Here is a 16,592-nt window from a genome sequence, read left to right as displayed (position 1 = left end):
CTTGCCTCACAAGCACAAGGCCCTGGGTTCAAATCCCCAGCACCGCAAAAATAAACAAATAAATAAATAAATTGAAGAAAAAAAAAAAAGATCAAAATTTTAATTTGCCTCCTGACAGAGCCATAGGAGACATATGCAATGGTTCTTTAAACATTATCTTAAAGATTTATTTTCCTATCTCATCCTCTGTCATCTTATTCTACCAATTATTGACAACAGGCTTCTGGTTAAGCAGCATGATTTAGTGGAAGGAACTAGTAGTGCTGAGCTGATTAACCGTCTCTGAATCTCAGCTTTGTCATTAATTAATTATATAAGTTAATGCAAATTATTTAACGGCCTAGGGATTATTTCTTTATCTGGAAATGAGGATGGTGTCAACCCTACAGGATTATTATAGGAAAAAATAAAATTGCAAATTAAGTTTCTTACTCATAAGCAAACACTTGGGAAAGATAGGTCAACAGTTGGCATATCTTTATTCTGAATTGATTCACATTTAAACACTCAATAACTATTAACTGAGCATTTGCTAAGTGCCAGATATGTTCTCAGACTCTGAAACTAAAAATAAAACTTAAAACACAGCCACTAAGAGACCCATACCCTAGTAAAAGGGACAGACATAACAGAAACTAACACATTCATTAGCATGTTATTAATGCTAAACCACAGATGACTACAAGCTTCAATCCTACCTGGAGATGGAGACAGAAAGAATATCAGCAAAGGTGAGACCTGGGCTGGGTTACAAAGCACAGTAAGTTGTGAAACATGAAAGAGGGTGGGGCAAGGATGCACCCAAGGCCAAGAGCTCAAGCATTGTAAAATGGAAGGTGAGTATGAAGAAACACAAGCAGTAGACAGTGTGTGTTAATTTAAACATATCCCATTTCAAAACTCCTTCCTTTCCCTGTTCCCAACCCACACACACACACACATACACACACACACACACATTCCCAAAGAAGAGAATACTATTTCTTTCCACTATTTAACAAAACCAGACTGATTCCTTTCCAGCCTTGTGCTTAATTTATTCACTCATTTTCCAGTGAAACATTTTATTTAAAATCCACTTGATATCAGGCACCATGAAGAAACAGACAGAGAGGTGCAATATCCAGACGATGGATTACAGAGTCTGAGGCCTGGGCACTCTGAGATTGGAAATCACTGGATCCAAACTTCTCAGTTGAGTGATAACAATACTAAAGTCCCAAAAAGCTGAGTTGGCAAACACCTCCCTTGATATGTTCATTAGTACTATTATTGAACCCTTATTTTTTCTCTTTTTTTTTTTTTTTTTTTTGTGATGCTGGGGATTGAACCCAGGGCCTCGTGCTTGCAAGGCAAGCACTCTACCAACTGAACTATATCCCCAGGCCTGACCCCTTATTTTTTAAAAAATAAAACATTCACCATAATTGCTTTTGAGAATTTAACATTAAAATTATGGGATTTTTTTTCCCCAGTGTCACTCAAAAGACTTCATACACACACAGTCACACAGTTCTTTAACTTTTAAAGCTATAGGCCTTCCATTATTTCATTTCATTAAATAAGTTAATGCATGTAAAACATTTGGAAGAGCTAACAATTGTAACATGTCTATATGTTTGCTATCACTATTATTTGCTATCACTATTATTTAATTTTCATGGAATTACTATAAATCACTAAGAAACTGAAATGTGCAGGCATAGATGGCACTTTCACAGGTGCCTTTTATAAATTAATAGATAAAACCAAAGACAAAATAATAATAATGTTGCACAATATCAACAAAACAGAATTGATAGTCTAGAAATAAACACATACATCTATCATCAACTGACTTTTGACACATGATAAGACCATTCAATGGGAAAAGAATAATCTTTTCAACAAATGACACAAGGAAAACTGGATACAAATGAATTTGAGCAACTACCTCCTACAGAGACTTGAAGAACTAAAATTATAAAATTCTTAGAAGAAAATGTAGGTGTGAATTTCTGTGTCCTTGGATTAACCAACAGTTTCTTAAATATGACAAAGAACATGAGCAACAAAGGAAAATGAATAACTTCATCAACTTAAAAGTTTTTGCCTGTCAAAGGGCATTATCCAAAAAAAAGCTAAAACAACCCAAAGAATGTGAGAACATATTTGCAATATAAAAAGAACACTTACAAGTGAACAATAAAAAGACAAATAATCTAATTGTAAATAGGCAAAAGGAGACAGGTACAGTGGCATGTGCTTGAAGTCCCAGCTATTTGGGAAACCAAGGCTAGAGGATCACTTGGGCCCAAGAGTTGAAGGCCAGCCTAGTAATACAGCAAGACCCCATCTCAAGAAAGAAAATAAAAGGAAATAATTAAAATAAGTGAAGGACCAGGCACAGTGGTATGCACCTGTAATCCCAGCAGCTCGGGAGCCTAAAGCAGAAGCACTGAATTCAAAGTCAGCCTCAGCAAAAGTGAGACACAAGCAACTACACGAGATCCTGTCTCTAAATAAAATACTAAATAGGGCTGGGGATGTGGCTCAGTGGTTGAGTCCCTGAGCTCAATTCCCGGTACAAAAAAAAAAAAAATTTTAAATAAATAAGCAAAAGGCTTGAACAGACATTTTTCAAAAAAATAAATACCAATGGCCAATAAGCACATGAAAAGATGTCTGACCATCCTTAGTCATTAGGGAAATGCAAATCAAAACCACAAGATACCACTTCACACACACTAGGATGACTAAAATTAAAAAAAAGAAAAGAAAAAGAAACATAATCAATATTCTGCAAGAATGTGGAGAAAACAGACCCTTATACATTACTCGTGGGAATTAAAATGATACAGCCACTGTGAAAAACAGTTTGGCAGTTCCTCAAAAGTTAAACACTAAGTTACCCTATGACTTGGCATTTCCACCCCTAGGCATAAACCTAAGAGAATTGAAAACATATTACTCAAATAAAAACCCACACATGGATGCTCAAAGCAGTACTACCCATAATAGTCAAAGAGTGGTAACAATTCAAATTTTTATCAACTGATGAACGAATAACTGAGGCATATCTATACCATGGAATATCATTCCACCATAAAAAGGAATAAAATACAAAATATTACAACATGGATGAATCTAAAAAACGTATTACATTAAAGAAGCCAAACACAATTGCGTTGATTCCATTCATACGAAATATCCAGAACAGAAGAATCCTCAGAAGCAGAAAGTAGATTCTATTTGAATGGGAAGATGAGAGATAATGGAGGAAGGGGTTTTCTTTGGAGGGGGTCATAGAAATCATTTGGAATTGGAAAGCGATGATGGTTACACAATATAACAAAAGTCACTGGAATGTGCTCTTTTAAATTATTTAAATGGTGAATTTTATGTTAATTAAATTTATTCTCAATAAAAGAAATTTAAGAAAAAATTCATGTACAATATATAAATAATATGTTCATTGGGGATGTAACGCAATGAAAGAGCAGTTGCCTAGCACATCCCTGGTCTTGCACTTGATCCTGAGCACCATCAAAAAAAATATATATATATATACATATATGTATGTGTGTGTGTGTATGTACATATACATACACACATGCAAACAGATATATAAATGTATTTATATATTTTGTGATCCATGTATATATGTGTATATGTGTGTATCCACACATATACACACTGATGAAAATTAAAAGCGAAAGGAGATATTAGAAATGAAAACAGTGGAACCCAAGTTTATGTGTTAAATGGAGGTTGATTCCTACATCGGCACATACGGCAGAAACTGAATATAGTCAAAATTAGCCTTGACTGTTCCTCAGCAGACACAAGTCTCAAAGGAGATTGATACTCCATCTCTGAATAAGTCCAACACAGCACTGGCAGAAATGTTCAGAAGCCACTGGGAAATCTATCAGTTTTTTATAACAAAAATAAAATCTGTTCCATAATTAGTAGCCTAAAACAATAAAATATTAGTTCTCAGGATTCCAGAGGTTGGTTAGGCAGACCTGCTTGGAGTCCAGCATGGCCTCCTCATACTTCTGGCTCTGGTAGGTCTTCAGCCAGAACACATGTGGCCCCTTCCACAGAAAACTCGGGCTTGTTCACAAGGTCTTCAGTTCCGAGAGCAGGAGGAAAATCAAGCCCCAATACATGACACAGTACATACCTCTGAATGCTTTACACTCACTCTTGCCCTTGCTGGCCAAAGCAAGTCATATTACCAAGGCCAGAGTCAAGCAAAGAGGCTACTAATCAAGGGAAGTAGATGTACCAAGGGGGAACCAGGAGGCTTTTTACAAACAACCGAGCCCACAGAAAAACATATTGTGGTTTTTTTAGTTAAGCATGAAAGTAGCTGCCTTGGGTTTAGGGGCCAGCTAGAGTGAAACGGTATGAGCCTTCAAGGAGGCTTTATAAACTAAGATTGAGTGAGAGAGCAGCAGGCTCAGGAAATACACACACCCTTGGGGCATTACTCATCCAGAGGAATGGTGAATGGAAGCACGCACACTCTTCACATTGTTTCTTTTTTCCTTGCTGGCACACAGAATTAAATTACCTTAATTCAAATTCACTTATGCTATAATTCTGCTGTACACAGATATCCAGAACTCTGAGACACTGACTGCAATTGGGACATCCAGAGCTTCCCAAAGTCCAGGAGGAAAAAGAAAAGCACATCACAGAATAGTGATTCTTCATGATTATCAATTTATCAAAAGAAAAACTTTCTCTGTCACTAAATTCTAAGGAGAAAATAGTTTGAGATCATAACAGGATAAAAAATAGTAAGGATCAGAAAGGATAATGAAACCTATCATGCAATATCTTCAATAGGGGCTTGGTCAGAAATCACAAAAACATTCCTCACCAGGCTACTTCTGATATTAACACTCAATAAAGATTGGTCATGATAAAGGCATATTTCTGTGGGCTGAGCAAGACAGGTTACTTTCTGGTTAACTCAGAAATAGCAATAAACTATAGAAATGGATAAATGTGTACTGTGATCTTTGTTCTATAGCTGTTAAATATTATCACAAGTTCACTTTGGGCAAAAGTTGAATAAAATTCAAGGTTTACTCTCCAATATGTGACAGGAATATGAATCTTATGTTAGTAATAATATAATGCAGTGTATTTAAAGAGCATATCTGTGAAGTTTTAAAAAGGTTAAGGTGTGCCTTCCTGATAGGTCAGTGTAGCCAACTGAATGACCCAATGTAACAAAAACACCACCACTCTCAAAGACTGATGGCTTCACACTGGAAACATTTATATTTGGAGATTCCAACTTTATCTGATGTAAGTCCGCTTCTTGACTTCATGATCTTTCTGCTAACATTGAGTTAACATATCTGAGATGATCAGTGCAGCAATTAAAGACCCTGGCAGTTGTTCTTCTTAGTATTATTTGTGCCAAATCAAAAATCTCTGAGGCAAAGCAACAACAGGTGTGGTTTTTCAGTTCACAGTATAAATTATACAAGTAGACACTAGTATTTTGGGGGGTGGGCGGGTACCAGGGATTGAACTCGGGGGCACTCAACCACTGAGCCACATCCCCAGCCCTATTTTGTATTTTATTTAGAGACAGGGTCTCACTGTGTTGCTCAGCACCTTGCTTTTGCTGACGCTGGCTTTGAACTGGAGATCCTCTGCCTCAGCCTCCCAAGCTGCTGAAATTATAGGTGTGCACCATGGCACTCAGCAACGCTAATATTTAATTAGTGAAATAGCAAAGTTGATTCAAGCCATGGAACAAAAATTTTCCAGAGTCGTAATACACTGTAAGACAGGGAGCTGCATCTCTTCACACAACTCCCCTCACCCATCACACAGTTAGCATGTACCCAAAGGGGGTGATAAAAATAAAAGCTTCAGTAATGCCAATTGTACACTTGTCCTTAACCCAAATACATTTCAAATTACCAAAGACTTGACACATTTGCTTTACACTATACTTTAAAATTGAAGTTACACTGGCTTAAAAAGCATAAAAGGTAAAACTGTCACTCAGCTAAAATTCCAGAATGCACACCTTTCCTGAGTTCTACTGAATAGCACCCTAAAGTCTTCTAGTGTGTGCATAAAGGGTAAGACCTTTATTGCTGGGTGCACCTGCTTCTTTATATTAATCAAAACAATCAAGTCAGACTCATAAGAATGTCAAACAAGGAAGGAGCACATATATTCACATTCCCTTTTTGGCTCTGTCTGAGATCTGCCCAACATGTAAACCCACATCAAAATCTAAAAACTGAATTTACCAGCTTCAATAACCATCATAAAAAATGCTGAGCATGACAGACATCACCATTCCAAAGAGGTCTGTCCTCAATAATGTTACCTGAATGACTCTATTACACAGGCAAACTGCCCAGTGTGACAACAGAAATCACGTTTAGAACCCTACCCTGGCTGATGGCTGAAACGGTTCCAATAGTGGATATACTTTCATCCCACAATTTAAAATAAAATATAGAAAGAAAACGCCCCTTTCTAATGTACAGACTAAATGTATTTAAACCATCTCAAGCGTTGCCCTCTATCCAGTGTACACCATCCAGTCTGCAAGACTGTCCCCCTTAGCAGTCACATCACTTAAACATTCCCAACCATAAACCTTTCACTCCGGCCACATGCACCTCCAAGTACTATGTTAGTTCTGAATCCCTTTGCATGAAAACTCTTGAAAAACTGGATGATCTTTGCTCTCTGCTTCTCACACTGCATGCTTTCCTCAAACCCCTCCAGTTGGGCTTCTGTCTCCATCAATTCACCAAGACTGTTCTTCAAAGTTACCAAGTTGCCAAAACCAGTGGTCCCTTATCAATTCTTTTCTTATTTGACCTTTCAGAGGCATTGAACATTCTGTCCTTGAAATGCTTGGCTCTCTCTTGGTTCTCTGTGACACAAAAATTTCCTGTGTTTCTCTGATCTTAAAGGCTACACCTTCTCAATCTTCTTTGCTGGCTTCTACTTTTCTGTTTTACTTCTAAACACAGGCAGGCACCAGGGCTACACATTTCTCTTCTTGGGCGGCCTCATCTAGTTCCACGGTGTGAAGCATTATCCATAGGTTGGTAACTCTTAATCTACATATTCAACCCAAGAACCTCGGATTTCTTGCTCACCTGCAAATCTGACATCTTTCTTTCAATACTTTACAAGCATTTCAAACATATTCTTGCCAAAATACAACTCTAGATTTTCCCCTAAACGTAGCTCTTTTGTCAGTCTCTGTCGTCTGAATAAATGGCCTCCCCATCCCTCTAGCTGCTTATCTAAAAATCTAGGAGATATCATTGATTCATTCCTCTCTCTTACTCAAATCTAAGGCATCAGCATGTTCTTTGGATTAGGACTGCAAGGTATTTTCCAAACCATTCAAGACTCTCCTACAATCCTCTCCCATTAGTGTAATAAATTCATTGTTGTAACAGCCTTGATTTTTCCTATCTCCCTGTATCGCTCGCACCTCTTTGAACACTTTCCCTTTACCACGCCCTCCCACACTGACTGTGGATATAGTTGTGTAACATGCTTTGACCAACAGGACAGAAACAAACTGAACACAAGCTAAAATTTTGGAATGTGTTTGCTTGTTTCTACTTCCTATCTTGCTTCTCTACTATCACCATGAAAATATGTCTGGACCAAGCTGTCCTACTAGAGGGATGTAATGTACATACAGAAAAAAACTTGCCCCTGCCATCTCAGCTGAGGCCATGGTAGGTTATCCTAGACCAACAGCCAGACAGTCCCCAAACATAAAGAATCTAGGCAATATGGAAAATATCCTTACCTGACCCACAGGTGATCACAGATACATAGGCTAGTCCAGTCAAGACCAACTGAGCATGGTCCAGATCAGGAACACTACCCAGGCATTCTATCAATTCATGAGCAAAAATAAACCATTATCATTGCATGCTGCTGAGTTTATGGGGATGTGTGTTACACATTACTGTGGCAATAATTGATATAATTACCATCATCTCTCATCAAAACTACTGCAAAATACTCCTAATGGGGCTCACTACTTCCTTTTATCTCCTTCAGATAATTTCTACATTCATCAGTCAACACAACCTTTCAAAAACATAAATCATGTCCATGTCAGCAGCCCTGCTTAAACCCTTCAATGGCTACACAACACACCTAAAACTAAAACCTAAACACCTTACCCTGGTATACCACCTACTTCTCCAACCACCTCTAGTACCACTCTCGCCTAGCCCACCATGATTCCACCACATCCATCTTCTTCCTATTCTTTAAACCCAGAAAACTTATACCAGGGTCTTTGCATATGACAATCCCGTTACCTGAAAGAATGCTCTTCTTTCTCTCAGTCCTCTCTGTTTACCCTCCTCCCCACTTTTCTCCTATCAGCTCCTTCTTTAACTCAGATATCAACCTAATGTCCCTTTCACAAAAGGGCCTTCCCTTGACGCCCAGTCTACAGGAGGCTCAGTCACTCTCCCTCTGGTCTCCTGTTTTAGTTCTTCATATTACACTTATCACTGTAAGACATTTGTACATGTGTTTTTATTGTGTGCTCTCCCCGCTAGCTGAAAGTTCCACGAAAGCAGGAACCTATTCACTGCTGAATCCTCAGCTCTTAAACAGTTCCTTCACATAGTAGGTACTCATTAGAGATTTGATGAATACTACCTGATTCATTTATTAAATGAATGAATCAGATCCTTTCTGACATCAGGTTTCTAAAAAAAAGGAGACAGACATGCTGAAATGGAAAAGAGAAAAGACAAACTGATTCCAAGAGAGAAATCTTGAAATCACTTGACCTGATACAGAATGAGGGCAAGAGTTTGGACTCTGAAATCAACCTAGAATGGGAACCTGGCTGTGCGCCTTACTATCTGTGTAAATAGGGACACGTGACTCACCTCTCTACGCTTGCTTCCTCATCTATAAAGCAAGGTGATCATTACGACATCACAGCATTGTAAAAATTAAGTAAAGAAATCTACATAAAGTACTTAGCCAGATATATGGATCAAACAATCACACAATATTAGTGATGATAATGATGGTGGTGATGGCGATGGTGGTACACACACCTCCCTGGTGTTGTTGATTAAACTGGCATAGTCCAGAGTATCTCACTCAATCTGTTGTGTCTACTTGAATTTTCTTCAATTTTAGGCACTTCAAATTGTCCCTTGTCATCAAGAATGGAATAAGCATAGAACCTACAACCAGAAAAGCTGGATTCTGGCTCTGGTTCTGCAACTAATCATCTGGGTAACCTTGGATGAGTCACCAACTTCCCAGATCCGAAAGTTTTCTTGTCATTTGCTCAGCCCATGCCCAAGACAGGAGGTGCAGGAAATATTCTGTGAAGAGGTGTCAGTATTGGTATAAGATAGAGTTGTGAAGGTAGAGAGACAAACACTCCACATTAATCCATTCTGGAGCAGAAAAATGAGTGTCTGAATACCTTAAGACCTCCCAAATCATGTTCCTCAGAACTCTAGACCTGTCGAATGATTAGACATGCTTATTCCAGACCCTAATGTCTTAATGGCAGGGACACCATCTGCTTTGTTCTCTATTGTAGAACCAGTCGCCAGCACAGCACCCAAAACACACTGGCATGAGCTTACTGCATGCTTGTTGAAAGAATGGACAAATGAATAAATGAATGGACAAACATATATGGGAAAAGCTGGCTTAACCAATGTCAAATCAGTTCCTTATGTACATTTCTCGGAGCCTTTAATATATGAACAAGCTCTGTGAAACACATAGAATGCAATGCTTCCCAACCTTATTTGATCAGAGAACTTGCTCTATTTCCCTTGAACCTCATTAACATCTCCCAGAGTTATAATATTCTATAAAACACTGGGAAATATCATAAGCTTATATAAGTCATTTTTACCATCATGAAATATTTGAGTTATCTTACTCTTCATGCACAAAGTAATTAAATGGCCAAGTAATTTGGTTCATATCTATTATATTGCTGTGGTCTCCCAGCACCTGGGAACCCCATAAGTCTGCCATCACCAGGAAGGACCTCATCCTCTCCAGGTGTCCTGCCTCATTTCTGTGCCCTACTCTGTGCTCCCTCATCACCAGCCTGGTCTGCCAATCCTTCCACCTCTTCTTCCACCATCTCCACTCTACAGTCCTACCCTGACTGTGAAGTTTCTTAAACTGCTGTCATTACTCCTCCTCCCCCTTCATAACCACTCCAACAAGTTTTAACCTTGCAATTTACAATATCATCCCACCCCTCTCTCTTTTATAATAAAGGCTGTTCCTTTGTCTTGCACGCCCCCTCCTGACTCATGTCTAATACAACCTGGGTCCCCTCTTCCTTTCCTACCACTTGTGTCCCCGCACTCCAGCTCTTCATAACTTCAGGCCTTTGCTCAAGTTGTGCTCTCTGCCCAGAAGACTCTTCCCTCTTAATCCTCCTGTTGAAATCCCATCATTTTTCAAGGTCCTTGTTATGATTTGGATCTTAAATATTCCCCAAAGGCTTGATCACTGTGGTACTATCGGGAGATGGTGGAAATTTTAGGAGGCAGGACCTAATGGCCGGAAGTGAAGCCACTGAGGATGTGCCCTTGAAGGGGATATTGGGAAGCTGGTCCCTTTCTCTCTGTCTTTGTTCCTTCCTCTGTTTTCATTTCCCAACTACCATGATGTAAACAGTGCTCCTCCACCATGCTTTCTTGCCAACCAACCATGATGTACTATTGCACTGCCCAGGCCCACATCTATAGGGTCAAGTGATCGTGGCCTGAAACCTCTCAAACCATGAGCCAAATAAATCTTTCCTCTTTGTAAGTTGTTTATCTCAGGTATTTTGTTGCAATGATGGAAATCTGACAAAGTCCTAAGCACAGGTAATCTCTTCAATGAAGTCGCCCCCGCTTTTTATTCCTATTACAACTAAGTACTCCAATGAACTACCCCAAGGCATCTGCTCAACTATTGCAAATATATTGTTAGTCATATATATAAATGCAGAAAGTGCAAAGCTGGGAGAAAAGCCTAGGAATCGTGTGAGTCAGTCCAGGAGAATGACCAAGAAGCTCATGGGAAAAGGAGAGACCAGGAGGTGTTTACAAGAATGACTTGAATGCTAAATGAAAAGGGTGTTTTGCATGAGAGTTGAAAAGTGATGCCCTCAAAGTTGTGAAGAGAAACCAGGAGAAGGCTACAGCAGAGAGAGCTGCAGGGAAGGGAGTGATTTCATGTGAGGAGGATGGGGTGTGGGAGAGTTGATTCACTGCGGAACAATGCTCTCAGAGGGCCACCGGAAAGACTTGGAAAGCAAGCCAGCAGATGGATGGAAGTTCAGAATAATAGGGGGGCTGAGAGTACATAGGAAGATTGCTGATCAGAAAGGCTAGAAGACAAGGAAACTGGGGATAAGAGGCAAGGCCTTGGCCTAAGCTGGCTGAAAGCCCAGATGGTGTCAGAGGCCAGATGAGTTCATTCAAAAGTCTTTGATGAGCATTCAAAGACAAGACTGATGAGCAATTTTTCTGATGTCTATGAAGAACAGATTTCTCTAATGCTCCACTCATGGTACAATCCGTATCCCACCCAGATCCATGTGTGTGGGCTACATCATGGGATGGGAGGTGGTGGAGGGACTGGGTGTGGAAACTTCTTTCACTGGGGCAGGGCTTAAAGGCCTAAAAGGGAAAGAACAAGCTGAACATGGTTCAGAATCTGCAGAGATCAAAGGCCTCCAAGCACAGTTCAGGCACCAAGTATACAAAGGCCCTGGAAGCAGGGGGTCTACTCCCATCTAAAGGTAGACACAGAATGGCAATGGGGAAGCCAAGGCAAAAATATTCATTTTCTAAAAAGTCTGTACCTTAGGCAGGATTTTTTTCCAAATGCACATAAGCAGATTTAAGCAAACAACAACTAATGGAAGATATTGACTCACATAACTGAGCTGTCCTGGGATGCTTCAGGAGAACTCTGAGCTTCAGGTGAACCCTGAGCTCCAAATGATGTTGTCCACGCTCTCAAGACCATTCAGTGTCACTTCTCACTGCATGATGGCCTCACTCTCTCCTACTACAGCTTCCTCCATGGAGCAGAGCCACCAGTAGCTCCAGGTTACATCACTACAGCACAAAAGAAAAAAGAAAAAGCAACCCAGAGCAAAGAGTGACTCCTTTCCTAAATGCAAGCAGAAAAGAAGCCTCATTGAGCCAGCCTGGATCATACATTCTCCCTGAGTCAATCACTTGGTCAGAGTGCTCAGATTGGCCAAAGCTGAGTCTCATGACCAGCCCTGGAGTCAGTGTCAATTCCACACAAACCACATGAACTGGGGAAGGAAGTTCCCCAAAGAAATAAAGTCTGGACAAATACTAAGTCCACTACAGTGTGGGCACTTTTCCATAAGGCCCCAGATAACAAAGGCAGAAGTTCTGTGCTGGTTGTTAAAGCACAGAAGAGCTTTGAAGTCAGCCTGAACTGGTTCTGACACTTACTAGCTGTGTGACCTCATGTAAATTACTTAATTTCTTAGTGCCTCAGTTTCCTCATTGTAAAATGGGAATAATAACAGTGCTACATTCTAAGGATGTTTGTGAGGGTTAAATGAAATAATGCACATAAACTACTAAGCACGACGCTTAACACAAAGAGATCAATAAACAGTAGTGCTATTACTAGTAATAATAACTATAATGACTATTCGTGTCATTAGAACTGGGGCACCCCATGCAGGGCGAGCAGTGACTCTGTGAAAGAGAGAGCCATGTCAGCATCTGGATAATCAGCCAGGGTCAAGTCTCATTAAGGGCAAATCAGGACACAATAGAGGCCCATAAGTCAAAGCTAGATAACAATTCAAATGAATGTGTTGAGCACCATGTGCACCAGGCACTGGGAATACAATGTGAGTGAAACACATATAGGTGGCTCCAAAGAGAAATATCCTGAAGGGTGACTATGGCACTGTACACTATTCCAAGGAGAGAGGAGGATAACTGAGGCTGCTTCCATTCTTTCAGCCACAGGCAGAAGGCCCTGGGATTATGCTGAGCAAAAAAAGAACAATGCAAAGAGCCTAACAGAGGAAACCATAGGGAGAAACGGAGGAGCTACAACCAACCACCTACCCATCCCCTCAAAATATGTCTCCGCATGAATTAGAAAAACGTGCCTCTTCCTTTTAAAATTTTACTTCCATCTCCCTTAAAACAGTTGCATTAAATAAGCAAATTTACTAGGTCTACAATGTAAATGATACCCAAGAATTTTGCAGTATACAGCCTATACAATTGTACATCGTAGTTTGGGGCACAGGTAAAGAAAATAGATGGGAGCTAAGAGGACTGAGGGGCTGGGGTGGGGATGGAGTGTCTGAAAGTCCCTGGGCCTTTGGAGACAGAGTGTACCTTTTGCTATGGAAATGCACTGTTCAATATGGTAGCCACACACCACAAATAACTACAGAGTCCTTGAAATGTAGCCAATGCAACTGAGGAGAGAAATTTTTAAAATTTTTCTATTTTAATAAATTTGAATTTTAAATGTTAAACTGAAGCAGTATAAAATATCTTTTCATTCAACACAACTTTATTCTTTAGAACTACAGTCCACTTTACCCACTGCAACACAAAAGATTTCATATTGTATTATACTGTATTTATTATGTTGTATTGCTTCTCAGTTGTTTCTAATATCTCATTAATTTTTATATGATTGCATGGTAAAATATAATATTTTATATGATAGGTTACATAACATATATTATGAAAATTAATTTCACCTGTTGCTTTTTCCTTTCTTAACATGGCAACCAGAAATTTTTAAATTCCATATGTGGCTCACAGAATATTTCTACTTCACAGTGCTGCTGTGAAGACTTCCTCGGATCTACAGGGTTAAGGGGCTTGGGAACAATGCCCAGAGATACTGATTATTTTGGTTTTTATTTGAAGCAGACCTTTCTATTTACACCCACACTGTCCAACTCTGTTTACCAGGAGAGAAAATAAGGCAGTGAAAGGAGAGAAGCAAAACTCAGCCCGCAGAGCTCAGCAGAGCACATAGCAGAGAGTCCTGGACTGCATTATTCTGAACTCTGTTATCACCACTTACTGCTTACCAAGTGTTACAGAACCTCCCTGAAATTTAATTTCTTTATCTATAAATGCTGAAAATATCTTATCCATTTCACTGGATTCTCTGGAGGATTACATGTGATAATCCACATAAAGTAGCCTGGAGTCCAGCACACCATATGTACCCAATAAAGATTTGGAATGTTTGTTATCTGGGAATAAAGAAGGTGCAAATGAATGGTTTTCCTCATATATTTGGCTCAATTTCCATAGTTCAAGCAGGTCCATCCTGTCTACAGGTCTCCTCATTTATCTTTCTAGACTGAACAGCTGATAGGACTATGTCGCTCAGTCTTCTACGTCACTGATTTGCTTGCTCTAATGCATTACATCTTTTAAGATACAGTGATGAAACTTGCAGAAACTTAGATGCTGAAGCGTATGAAAGTGAAATAACATTTCTGAATTATTTGTGACGATAGCTAAAATTAGTCAGCATGTTTGTTCCAAATTATCCACCTTGTGAATGTCTTAAGAGTTTACAGTAACCAGGTGTGGTGGCACACACCTATAATCCCACAACTCTGGAGTCTGAGGCAGGAAGATAGCAAATTCAAGGCCAGTCTCAGCAACTTAACAAGACCTCAGCAACTTAGAGATCCCATATCAAAATAAGATATAAAAAGGGCTGAAGATGTTGCTCAGTGGTTAAGCACCACTAGGTTCAATCCCCAGTACCAAAAGAAGAGAGAGTTTTTTGTGTCAAAAACTGAAATGTGTATCTGCATGTACAGATGGATTCCTTTTACCTAAATGTATTCTTTATCACTTACCTGCTGCTTTGCCTAGACTTGAGATAAGCAATTTGACTGTTAGTGTCACAGAAGGTTCATGTTGTCTATAAATTAGAAGTTTACTTTAGTAAACTCCCTCTCATATATTACTTACTTCAAAATAATAATAATAGACTATTTCAACCACATCTGTATTCTGAGAAATGTCCTAACCTTTGTTCTGTCTTTCAATTCTCTTTCAAGTTCTGATTTTAACTGTATTTCTCCCTAACTCCCACTGGCCCTACTTAAGAGTCTTTGTGTGGAGTCTTTCCAAAATCACTTTGAAAGTCACAGTTTAGCCCTACCTTTCCTATTTACCTAATGCTCTTCGATGTTAGTGAATTTTTTCAAACATAAGTCCTCCTTACAAAGGAGTAGCATATCCCCCCAAAATGCTAATTTGCTTAAAGCAATAAATAAATATATTTTGCATGCACACACACACATAGTCATGAGGATTTTATTTGATTCCACTTGTTCTACCAAGTAGAAGGAAAATTCCATGAACACTACATTATATTTACCCCCTGATTCTCAACAAGTCATTATTCTCTCTGACTTGCCTGCAATGAACATCAGACAAAATGTATTTTTCTTGTCCATAAAATTAGTATAATATAAATGGCCTTTGCCCAACACAGCAAGCCACCTCATCATTCATAAATGTATAAAACACTCTCAGGAAATGCTCAAAGTTCTTTACAAGCATTAAGCCATGAATCTTTCTGAAGTGCACTATTAATTATGTGTCATTATGCTTTGTGTAATAGGTGGAAAACCTGAAGGATGGGAACATAATACCAGTTAATAGTTGACTTTAGAAATATAGCTTAGGCTTTAAACATTAGAACATGATATCTAGAAAGATGTCAAGGGGAAAATCCAAACAGAAATTCACTCTGCTCTAGGTCCTAATCAAGAAATACATCAGTGCAAATTATGATGGTGCTGGCCCTGTACACCTTACTGAGCCTGGCTTACAGAATCCAGGAATGAGGAAATGAGTGGGGAGGTTGGAGTTTCCCAAGGATATAGACTGCCTTCCCAGCTTACTGGAAGGGTCATAAAACCTGGACCAGGTACAGAGGTCAAATGAAGTTGCAGTTACCACAACCTCTCCATGTTTTGTTTACTGATCCTTAGAAAGTTTTTCTATCAAATGTGCAGTAAAATGAAATGATCAATAAGAACAGAGCTTCTGTATATGTTCTGTCAGGTTCTTCTAACTGTCTTATCTGACCATAGCCAGGTATATAACATGGTCTCAAGGGTTCCCACATACACAAAGAAGATACTGTTCATCTGAAAAGGTCAAAAAAGGGGATAACGGAAAATCTATATAGCCTTATACAGCTAGCAAGCTTTTTTTAATTGTTATTTTTGTTTCCTTTTGACAATAGTTAACAGAAGAAAGAAATCCTTAATCCCAAAATGGTTGAAAATATTCCCAGAGGAGATAATCCTCAAAGGAAAAAAAAAGCATACCAATTTGAAATAATGGGGTAGAGAGTAGAGGGTAAACTTGGTGGCGGAATGTGTATCTAACATGTGCAAGTCCCTGGATTCAATCCAAAAATTAATTGATTGATTAAGAAATAAAAAATTTCAAGAAGGAAAATAAATAAAATATCCAACAGTTGCAATGTTGCTCAAAATACTATCATATATT

General features: G+C 39.0%; 1 protein-coding gene across 1 annotated transcript in view; it reads right to left on the bottom strand.

Annotated features, from left to right (window-relative positions):
• The window catches only part of TEC (tec protein tyrosine kinase), a 123,944-nt gene that overhangs the window by 99,344 nt on the left and 8,008 nt on the right, over positions 1–16,592 (bottom strand). The gene's annotated exons all lie outside the window — the stretch shown is intronic.

This window comes from Sciurus vulgaris, assembly GCF_902686455.1.
Source record: "Sciurus vulgaris genome assembly, chromosome: 9".
NCBI classification, from domain to species: Eukaryota; Metazoa; Chordata; class Mammalia; order Rodentia; family Sciuridae; genus Sciurus; species Sciurus vulgaris.
The sequence above is the reverse complement of the archived record's forward strand: the minus strand, read 5'-3'. Positions and strand labels throughout refer to the sequence as shown.